The 10692-nt window shown below is 45.0% G+C and overlaps 1 protein-coding gene across 1 annotated transcript in view; it reads left to right on the top strand.

Annotated features, from left to right (window-relative positions):
* The first annotated feature begins 601 nt into the window (after window positions 1–601).
* The window catches only part of ZNF441 (zinc finger protein 441), a 142079-nt gene continuing 131988 nt past the window's right edge, over window positions 602–10692 (top strand). Inside the window, exon 1 of the mRNA XM_032251663.1 lies at window positions 602–789. The gene's annotated coding sequence lies outside the window, so the exon portion shown is untranslated. The remainder of the gene's footprint in view (window positions 790–10692) is intronic.

The raw sequence follows: 10692 nt of genomic DNA, 5'->3' as shown, positions 1-10692 counted from the left end.
TCTACACAAAGGCTCAAAACTTGAATAGATAATGTTTCTTGCTAAATCGTTTATTTATTTAAAAAATTTTTTTAAAGATAGCGTTTCACCATGATGGCCAGACTGGTCTTGAACTCCTGACCTCAGGTGATTCACCCACCTCAGCCTCCCAAAGTGCTAGGATTACAGGCATGAGCCACTGCGCCCGGCCTGCTAAATCGTTTAATTAAAAAATTTTTTCTAAAATTTTGTAATCTCTTGGATCTTCGAGTTGATTGAAGTGTGTTTTTCATAGCCAAGTAGTTTCATTTGTATATGGGTTTAAGATTGTTGCATATATAAGGGGCATTTGAAACATTAGATTTTTGTATCTGTTGTGGCTTCCCTACTGGCCAGTGTGCCAGGTACCGGATATGCGCTGAAAACTGCAGACCGATCGGTCTCTCTCACGTGTGGGAGTCACAGCCGACTCTTGGCGGAAGCGGAAATCCTTTCTTCCATCACGTGTCGCCCCTTCCCGGCCGGAAGCAGGCCCCGCCTCCTCACTGTTCGCCTATCAGCACGTTTCGTCGAATCCAGGCTGGGCTGCTTGGCCGCAGTGCGCCTGCGCTAGGACAAGCGGGCCTTCATCGCGGCGCCCACGGCCCCTCCAGTTCTTGCAAGTGGTTGTTCCCGGAGGCCAGTAGCCGTGGTCCAGGCCATCAGCCCATACAAGTGCTGGGAAAGCGGCGTCGCCCTCGGCCGCATCATCTCGGGGATGTTTCTCTTGTGTCTTCCACCAGTTTAAGCCCCAGCTGCTCGAACCCGTAGGTGAGGAATATGAAATACTCTATAACATGGAGGCTAGTAAGTGGCTCTTTTCAAACTTTCACAAGAAACTGTGTATCTTTTTAAGATTCTGATTAACCAGGTCAGTGGGGAAGGCCTGATCCCCTGCATTTCTGACTGGGTCCCAAGTGTCGTCTGTACTGCTGGTCCGCGGACTGCAGTTTGAGTGCTGAGGTAATAATAGACCTGGTTAGGCAGGCAGGCAGGGGACTGAGCCCACGGATCCCTGGTGGGCCATATTGAGGACTTTTATTGGATTTCGAGCAGAGAAGCGATGTTTGCGTTGTGTTTTAAGAAGCCACAGAACAAGTTCTGCAGAAGTGGAAGCAAAGACAGCTTACCCACTCCTCAACTTTTGCCTCCCCGTCTCTTGCCGTGTCGCGGGAGAGCTATGACTATCTGGGCCGGTGGTACGCGGGGGGTAAAAAGAATTTACCAAGACAGTAAAGGAAGGCAGCTTTATTAAAGTATGAAAATACGTTGCGAGGCGGCAACAGGCAGGCCAGCAGAAGAGAAGCTGAATGCAGGGAAACAGGCTTGCTGAGGAGTTTCTAGAGTGAAACTTGGACTGAGTGATAACGCCAAGGCAGCAGGGAGCTAATTTGGATTTTTCTGGACGCTGTGGTGTTTGATAAATTGAGGCGTTTGAAGATAGGAAGTTTGTTAGTTACGTATATTATCTGAGCAGGTGGGCCATATGTCCTGGGCCATGAAGAAAAACAGACCTATAGCTTATCTGCCTCTTTTTGTTTATATGCCCTGGACTATGGAGAAAGGCAGATTTGTAGCTTAGTTGCTTTATCTCTTTGCTTTCCGCTGCTCTTGCCAGCCCGATTTTTATTTTCCCCTAATTAGGACTCTACATGTCTGATTGCTTTTCTCAGCCTTCCTTACTCGCAGCCCCCAAGGTCATGTGTCCGTGAAAGCGGAACAGAGGTTGTTTTCTCCTAACAGCACCAAGATACAGAGAAAAAAGACTGGATGGAGCTGACGCTTCAAAAAAGGGTGGGCCTTGGGTAAGATGTTGCAGCTGGTCCAGAATTGAGTGAAACATACCTAGATAACCCTCCACTGCCACCCTCTGGTGAACCTGGAGGAAGAGCCACCCTGTAGGAGATGGGAGCCTGGGAAAGGACATCTCTGGGCAGGGACCTGAACTTGTGGTGGAGGTCGGTGGTTGGGGTATTGGAAGTGGCTTGGGGGAGCCCAGTGTAAAGTCCTCAGGTGTCTGAGGGTAAAGTGCTGACAAAGGAATCAGGAAAGAATAGGAGTCAGATGATGAAAAGGATCAGCACGGGGGAAAAACAAGGTGATCTGGATTAAACAATTATCCTGGGCAGGCAAGGGCAAGAAAGAGATAATAATCTAGAAAAAGAAATAGTCTGTGGCCAGGCGTGGTGACTCACGCCTTTAATCCCAGCACTTTAGGAGGCTGAGATGGGCAGATCACGAGGTCAGGAGTTCAAGACCAGCCCAATCAACACAGTGAAACCCCATCTCTACCAAAAATACAAAAATTAGCTGGGTGTGGTGCTGTTGCATGCCTGTAATCCAGCTACTTAGGAGGCTGAGGCAGGAGAACTGCTTGAGCCTGGGAGGCGGAGCTTGCTGTGAGCCAAGAGTGCACTTTGTACTCCACTCCAGCCTGGGTGACAGAGCAAGACTTCGTCTCAAAAAAAAGAAAGAAAGAAAGAAGGAGCCTCTATAGGAGGGATATCAGCTTAGAAGAGTTGGTCCAAGGCAGGTGGGCATGGTGGCTCATGCCTGTAATTCCAGACTTTGGAATACCAAGGGAGGTGGTCCTCAAGGTCAAGAGATTGAGAACAGCCTGGCCAACATCATGAAACCCCCATCTCTACTAAAAATGCAAAAATTAGCTGGGCATAGTGGCGGGTGTCTGTAGTTCCAGCTACTCGGGAAGCTGAGGCAGAAGAGTTGCTTGAACCTGAGAGGCAGAGGTTGCAGTGAGCCGAGGCTGCACCATTGCACTCCAGCCTGGGGACAGAGTGAGATCCGTCTGAAAGAAAAAAAAAAAAGGGGCCGGGCGCGGTGGCTCAAGCCTGTAATCCCAGCACTTTGGGAGGCCGAGGCGGGTGGATCACGAGGTCAAGAGATCGAGACCATCCTGGTCAACATGGTGAAACCCCGTCTCTACCAAAACTACAAAAAATTAGCTGGGCATGGTGGCGCGTGCCTGTAATCCCAGCTACTCAGGAAGCTGAGGCAGGAGAATTGCCTGAACCCAGGAGGCGGAGGTTGCGGTGAGCCGAGATCGCGCCATTGCACTCCAGCCTGGGTAACATGAGTGAAACTCCGCCTCAGAAAAAAAAAAAAAAAAAAAAAAGAAAAAAAAAAAAGGGCCAGGTGCGGTGGCTCACGCCTGTAATCCCAGCCCTTTGGGAGGTCGAGCCAGGCGAATCATGTCAGGAGATCAGCCTGGGCAACATGGTGAAACCCCATCTCTACTAAAAATAAAAATAAAATAAAAAGCTGGATATAGTGGTGGGCACCTGTCATCCCAGCTACTTGGGAGGCTGAGGCAGGAGAATCACTTGAACCCGGGAGCCAGAGGTTGCAGCAAGCCAAGATCATGCCACTGCACTCCAGCCTGGGCAACAGAGTGAGACTCTGTCTAAAAAAAAAAAAAAAAAAAAAGGGTTGTTCCAAGGCTTTTAGTCTACACTCCACATCCTGTGGGTGCACCTGGTGGGCAACTAGGAGAGAAGGAGGGCTTAGCGTCCAGTAAGGGAATAAGCATGTGAATGCAGTACTGCTGTGGGGAAGGATCACAGCCCAGCTGGAGCCACCTGAGTGAAAGCAAGGGTCAGTGCCTGGGAATGGAACCTCACTTTAGGCCAGGTGGGGTGACCTGAGTAGCAAACAGGTAAAGGCTGAGTAAGAGGACCTGGTTTGGATAGGGCTCCTCAGTGGGATGTCGATGAAGTTATCATTCAGGCTGCTGTCTGCCTGGGAGCAGTTGGTCAGGACAGTCAGTTGCATGTTCCCATCTTGTGTGTGGGTAGCAGTGAGGGTTGCTGTTCATGCCTGCCCTGTCACAGGCGGGAGACAGAGGATGTGGAAGTTTGGGCCGTTTCAGGTGATGGTGCACATGAGGAAGATCTGATCCCAAATCTAGAGGGTAGGATATATCATGGAGGGTCAGGTTGGTGGTCTGGAGGATATTATGTCCTAAATGCAGGTGTTCTCTGGGCCTCAGTTCCCTGCTACCAGCCCAGCCTGGTGAGGCCAACATGAGTCAGTAACCCTGGCTCAGGAGGGCTGGTGTGGGATTTGTTAGGCCAAGGGGTCTGGCTTCCTTACTTTCTCCCACCTCTACTTTTTTTTTGAGACAGAGTTTCACTCTTGTTGACCAGGCTGGTGTTCAGGGGTGTGAACTCAGCTCATGGCAACCTCTGCCTCCCTGGTTCAAGTGATTCTCCTGTCTCAGCCTCCCAAGTAGCTGGGATTACAGGCATGGTGTAAACCAGCCACGCCTGGCTAATTTTGTATTTTTTTTAGTAGAGACAGGGTTTCACTGTGTTGATCAGGTTGGCCTCAAACTTCTGACCTCGGGTGATCAACCCACCTCTGCCTCCCAAAATGCTGGGATTACAGGCATGAGCCACCACGCCTGACCCCATCTCTACTTCTGTAGAAATGTCTATCTCCAGCATCATGTCAAAGCAACTGATGACTTCCTTTCCTCACGCATCACTGAGCTAGATTGGATGGCAGGAAGGTGATCACCATGCAAGTACTATCTTATCCCTTCTCTCCTTTTCACCCAGCCTGTGCCCACTGATGCCTTGGTTACTGGTCCCATTAGCCACTCCAGCTCCTGGTACCTCTCTCCTGGGTACAGCTGAACCACCTGGGAAGAGCAGGCAAAGAAGTTCTGGTGCCCCTCCTGCAGCAAGGCTATCAGTGGGCGCAAGAGGATGGGGGGATGGGCTGAAGACCTATCCAGAGCAGGAGGGAGCCCCACACAACTCTCCCTCAGCTGTTAACTTCCCAGAGACCCGCCTCACTGGCAGGTACTCCTCCCTCTGCTCCCTTACTACGGAACCAGTTTCTTTCCACCCCGGGCATTGTTTACTATACCCAATTATTTCCATGCCCATGGCTCACAGGAAGAAATAGGTATATTTCACTGAGATTTTTCTAAATGATGTAAAAATACGTATTCATGAAATAATCTTTTCAAGATAAGGATCCCATCCATTGGACTCAAACATTACCTGTTGGTCCTTGGTAATCTTGTCCCACCCTAATGCTTCCTCTCTCTCAGCCGCCCCTGATGGAATCCTGCAGTTTCCACTGTTCTGTGTCAGGCTCATCCAAACAATAGTAAAAAAAAAATCCTTTGTGTTTACTGAAGTGGTTTTCATTTCTGGTGCCTTTTTTTTTTTTTTTTTTTTTTTTTTTTTTTTTTTTGGAGACGGAATCTCACTGTGTCATCCAGGCTGGAGTGCAGTGGCTCGATCTTGGCTCATCACAACCTCCGTCTCCCGGGTTCAAGTGATTTTCCTGCCACAGCCTCCCAAGTAGCTGGGACTACAGACATCCACCACCATGCCCAGCTAATTTTTGTTTTTTTTTTTTAGTAGAGACGGGGTTTCACCATGTTGGCCAAGATGCTCTTGATCTCCTGACCTCACTATCCACCCACCTCGGCTTCCCAAAGTGCTGGGATTACTTACAGGTGTGAGCCACTATGGCCGGCAAACGTGATATTTCTCTAGAAGATAGATTGTTTTACATGAATTATATTCCATTTTCCAGAGAAAGCAAAATTTATTTCTCCAGCTGTTGATGGACATTTGTGTTCAGTTTTAGCTATTAAGATTTAAAACATACCAGTTTGGCCAGGCGCGGTGGCTCACGCCTATAATCCTAGCACTTTGGGAGGCCGAGGCGGGTGGATCACGATGTCAAGAGATCGAGACCATCCTGGTCAACAAGGTGAAACCTCGTCTCTACTAAAAAAATACAAAAAATTGGCTGGGCATGATGGTGCGTGCCTGTAGTCCCAGCTACTCGGGAGGCTGAGGCAGGAGAATTGCTTGAACCCAGGAGGCGGAGGTTGCGGTGAGCCGAGATCGTGCCATTGCACTCCAGTCTGGGCAACAACAGCGAAACTCCGTCTCAAAAAAAAAAAAAAAAACCAGTTTTGCTGGGCGCGGTGGCTCACGCCTGTAATCCCAGCACTTTGGGAGGCCAAGGCGGGTGGATTGCGAGGTCAAGAGATCGAGGCCATCCTGGTCAACATGGTGAAACCCCGTCTCTACTAAAAATACAAAAACTTAGCTGGGCATGGTGGCACGTTGTCTGTAATCCCAGCTACTCAGGAGGCTGAGGCAGGAGAATTGCCTGAACCCAGGAGGCGGAGGTTGCGGTGAGCTGAGATCGCACCATTGCACTCCAGCCTGGGTAACAAGAGCGAAACTCCATCCCAAAAAAAAAAAAAAGTAAATAAAAAAGAAAAAACAAAACAAAACAACAACAAAAAAAATACCAGTTTTAATTAAGAACATACCAGTTTTAAACATAAGAATTCACATACCAGTATTCCAGTGTTTGTAAGAACATGTAATATATATATATATATATATATATTTTTTTTTTTTTTGATGGTGGATGGAGTTTTGCTCTTGTTGCCCACGCTGTAGTGCAATGGCATAATCTCGGCTCACTGTAACCTCCGCCTCCCAGGTTCAAGAGATTCTCCTGCCTCAGCCTCCCCAGTAGCTGGGATTACAGGCACCTGCCAGCACGCCTGGATAAGTTTTTGTATTTTTAGTCGAAACAGGGTTTCACCATGTTGGTCAGGCTGGTCTTGAACTCCTGACCTCAGGTGATCTGCCCGCCTCAGCCTCCCAAAGTTCTGAGATTACAGGTGTGAGCCACTGTGGCTGGCAAACATGATATTTCTCTAGAAGATTTTTATTTTGCCTAGAAGATTTTAGGAGTAAAATGGCTGGGTGTTGTGACAGGTATATGTTTAACTTCTTAGGAAATTTCCAAACTGTTTTCCAGTGGCTGTTCCATTTTGCATTCCCACCAACATGATGTGAGTTCCAATTGCTTTGTATTTTCACCAACATTTGATACAGCCAATTTAATTAATTTTAGACTCCCAATTATGTGTAGTGGTATTAGAATTGTGGCTTAAATTTGCATTTACTTAATGGATAATGATGGTGAATGATATTTTATGTTCTTATTTGTCACTGAAAAATATTCTATTGTCAAGTATTAATGACATTGATTATTTTCAGATGGTTAGTTTTTAAGAGTTCTTTATATATTCTGGATATAATTGCTGCATCTGATTATGATTTGTAAGTATTTTCTCCCATCTGTGGCTATTTTTTAAAAATAGCAGACTCACGCCTATAATCCTAGTACTTTGGGAGGCCAAAGCGGGCAGATCACTTGAGGTCAGGAGTTGAAGACCAGCCTGGCCAATATGATGAAACCCCATCTCTACTAAAAATACAAAAATTAGCCAGGCATAGTGGTGTGTGCCTGCAGTCCCAGCTACTCGGGAGGCTGAGGTGGGAGAATCGCTTGAACCTGGGAGGTAGAGGTTGCAATGATCTGAGATCATGCCACTGCACTCCAGCTAGGTGACAGAGTGAGAATCTGTCTCCAAAAAAAAAAAAAAAAAAAATTCTTGGCAGTGTCCTTCACAAAGCAAATTTTTATTTTAATGAAGTTTAATTTCTCAATTTTTAATGGATTGTGCATCTTTGTCATATATATGCAATTGTAATGTAACCCAAGGTCAAATCATTTCACCCATGTTTTCTTTACATTTTACAGTTTAGATGATACATTCAGTTTTGTGATCCATTTTGAGTTAATATTTGTATACAGCAAAAGACATAGATCCACAGTCTATTTTTTGCATATGCATATTCTAGTTTTTAGCATTATTTGTTGAAAAGATAGAATTTTTGACTGAATTGTTCACTTTGACAAAAGCTACTGGACCACATATGTGTAGAAATGTTACTGGAACATTTATTCTGATCCATGGACGTATTCATCTATCTTCTTGCCAAAGATATTTTCTTGATTAAGATTGCTAAATTTTCTTTGTTTTGTTTAGAATTGTTTGGCTATTTGTTTGGTTATTTCAGGATAATTTTGTAACTTCACAGTACATTGTCTTTTTTTATTTTTATTTTTTAAGGTTCCATGATTTATTTATTTTTTATTTTTTGAGACGGAGTTTCACTCTTGTTACCCAGGCTGGAGTGCAATGGCGCGATCTCGGCTCACTGCAACCTCCGTCTCCTGGGTCCAGGCAATTCTCCTGCCGCAGCCTCCTCAGTAGCTGGGATTACAGGCATGTGCCACCATGCCCAGCTAATTTTTTTGTATTTTTAGTAGAGACGGGGTTTCACCATGTTGACCAGGATAGTCTCGATCTCTTGACCTCGTGATCCACCCGCCTCGGCCTCCCAAAGTGCTGGGATTACAGGCTTGAGCCACCGCGCCCGGCCACTTGTTCTTTCATTACTTTAAGCATGTTCTGTTGTCTATTGATCTGCATTGTTGCTGGTAATAAGTATGTAATGAATCCCATCTTTGGTTCTCTGTAGCTAATCTGTCTTTTCACTGTTGCTTTAAAGATATTTTAATTGTTCCTGCTGTGAAGTAATTTACTGATGATGTGCCTTGGTGTAGATTTATATACATATATGTTCATGGTTTGTTGAACTTTCTTGATATCTGGGTTTATAATTTTCATCCAATTTGGAAAATATGAAACCAATATTTGTTGAAATATTTTTTGTCGTGTTCTTCCTCTGCCAAAGAGTCTTGTTATTAGCATATTATGTCACTTGAAACTCCCCTACTACACAACTCACTGTTCTATTCACCTTTTTGTCTTTTTTTTTTTTTCTGGGTGCGTCATTTTGGATATTTTCTACTGCTAGGTCACAAGGTTCACTCATCTTACTATCTGCAGTCTCTGATCTGCTGTTTATTCCATTTAGTGTAATTTGTTGTGACAGATGTTATTTTTATGCCTAGTAGCTTGAATCATGTTTTCTTCTTTAGTTTTTAAATTGTTTTGAGATAAACTATACTAACAGAAAATTTGCCATTTCAATCATTTTTAAAGTGTGCCATTCAGTAGTAGTAAATTAAATACATTTATAGTGTGGTGTAACCAGTGCAGCTATTGGTGTCTAGCATTCTCTCATCACTCTAAACAGAAATTCAGTACTCGCTAAACAAGTCCCCAGTCTCTCATTTTCTCCAGTTCCTGATAATGTCTATCATATTTTCTCTATAAATTTGACTATTCTAGGCACCTCATGTAAGTGGAAGGATACAATGTTTGTCCGTGTGCGTCTGGCTTATTTAACTTAGCATAATGTTTTCAAGCTTCATTTGTGTTGTATCATGTATGAGGAATTCATTGCTTTTTCTGCCTGAATGATATTTCATTGTGTGGATAAACCACACTTTGTTTATCTACTTTGAACACCTGAGTTATTTCTTTTTTTGTAAAGATTTTAAAAATACATTTTAACTTTATTTTTCTTTCCTCCTCCCCCCTATATTTTTAAAAAATAGTTTGAGAGTAGGCCGGATATGGTGGCTCATGCCTGTAATCCCACCACTTTGGGAGGCTCAGGCAGGTGGATCATGAGGTCAAGAGATCATGACCATCCTGGCCAACATGGTGAAACCTTGTCTCTACTAAAAAAAAAAAAAAAATTAGCCAGGCATGGAGGCACATGCCTGTAATCCCAGCTACTCAGGAGGCTGAGGGCAGGAGAATTGCTTGAACTTGGTAGGCAGAGGTTGCAGTGAGCCAAGATCTCGCGCTGCTGCACTCCAGCCTGTGCGACAGAGCGAGACTCCATCTCAAAAAAACAAAAGTAATTTGAGAGTAATTTAATTCAATCATTGACAGGAAGAGTTGTTTCTACAATAATGTTTTGGCTACCGTGAATTAAAATGGCTATGAAATTGGCATACACGTGTCTATATGAGATCCTGCTTTTACTTCTTTTTGATGTATACCTAGAAGTGAAATTGCTGGTGTAAAGAGTAACTGATGTTTCCCTTTTCTTGTAACAGCCATATTTTTTGTTTGTTTTGGTTTGGTTTTGTTTTGAGACAGAGTTTCGCTCTTGTCACCAGGCTGGAATGCAATGGTGCGATTGGGGCTCACCCCACAAATTCTGCCTCCTGGGTTCAAGTGATTCTCCTGCTTTAGCCTCCCAAGTACCTGGGATTATGGGCATGTGTCACCACACCGAGATAATTTTTTCTTTTTTTTGTATTTTTAGTAGAGTTTTGTCATGTCTGCCAGGTAGTCTCGAACTCCTGACCTCAGGTGATCCGCCTGCCTCAGCCTCCCAAAGTGCTGGCATTACAGGCATGAGTCACCACGCCCGGCCTTGCTATAGTGTTTTTACACGGTGGCTGCAATGTTTCACATTCTCCTCAATACCACATGGTAGAGGTTCCCATTTCTCCACATCCTCACTATACTCAGTCTTTTTTCTTCTCTTTCTTCTTCTTTTTTTTTTTTTTTTTTTTTTTTTTAAGAGATGGGTTCAGCTGGGTGCGGTGGCTCACGCCTGTAATCCCAGCACTTTGGGAGGCTGAGGCGGGCAGATCATGAGGTCAGGAGATTGAAACCATTCAGGCCAACATGGTGAAACCCTGTCTCGTCAAAATACGAAAAACGGTGTGGTGGCCCACGCCTGTAGTCCAGCTACTCAGGAGGCTGAGGCAGGAGAATCACTTGAACCTGGGAGGCAGAGATTGCAGTGAGCCGAGATCACACCACTGCACTCTAGCCTGGCGACAGAGCGAGACTCCATCTCAAAAAAAAAAAAAAAAAAAAAAAAA

Source organism: Sapajus apella, unplaced genomic scaffold (genome assembly GCF_009761245.1).
Source record: "Sapajus apella isolate SASKATOON/1434 unplaced genomic scaffold, GSC_monkey_1.0 scaffold77, whole genome shotgun sequence".
In the NCBI taxonomy this organism is placed as follows: domain Eukaryota; kingdom Metazoa; phylum Chordata; class Mammalia; order Primates; family Cebidae; genus Sapajus; species Sapajus apella.
Note: the sequence above shows the minus strand (reverse complement) of the source record. Positions and strands in the feature narration are given on the sequence as shown.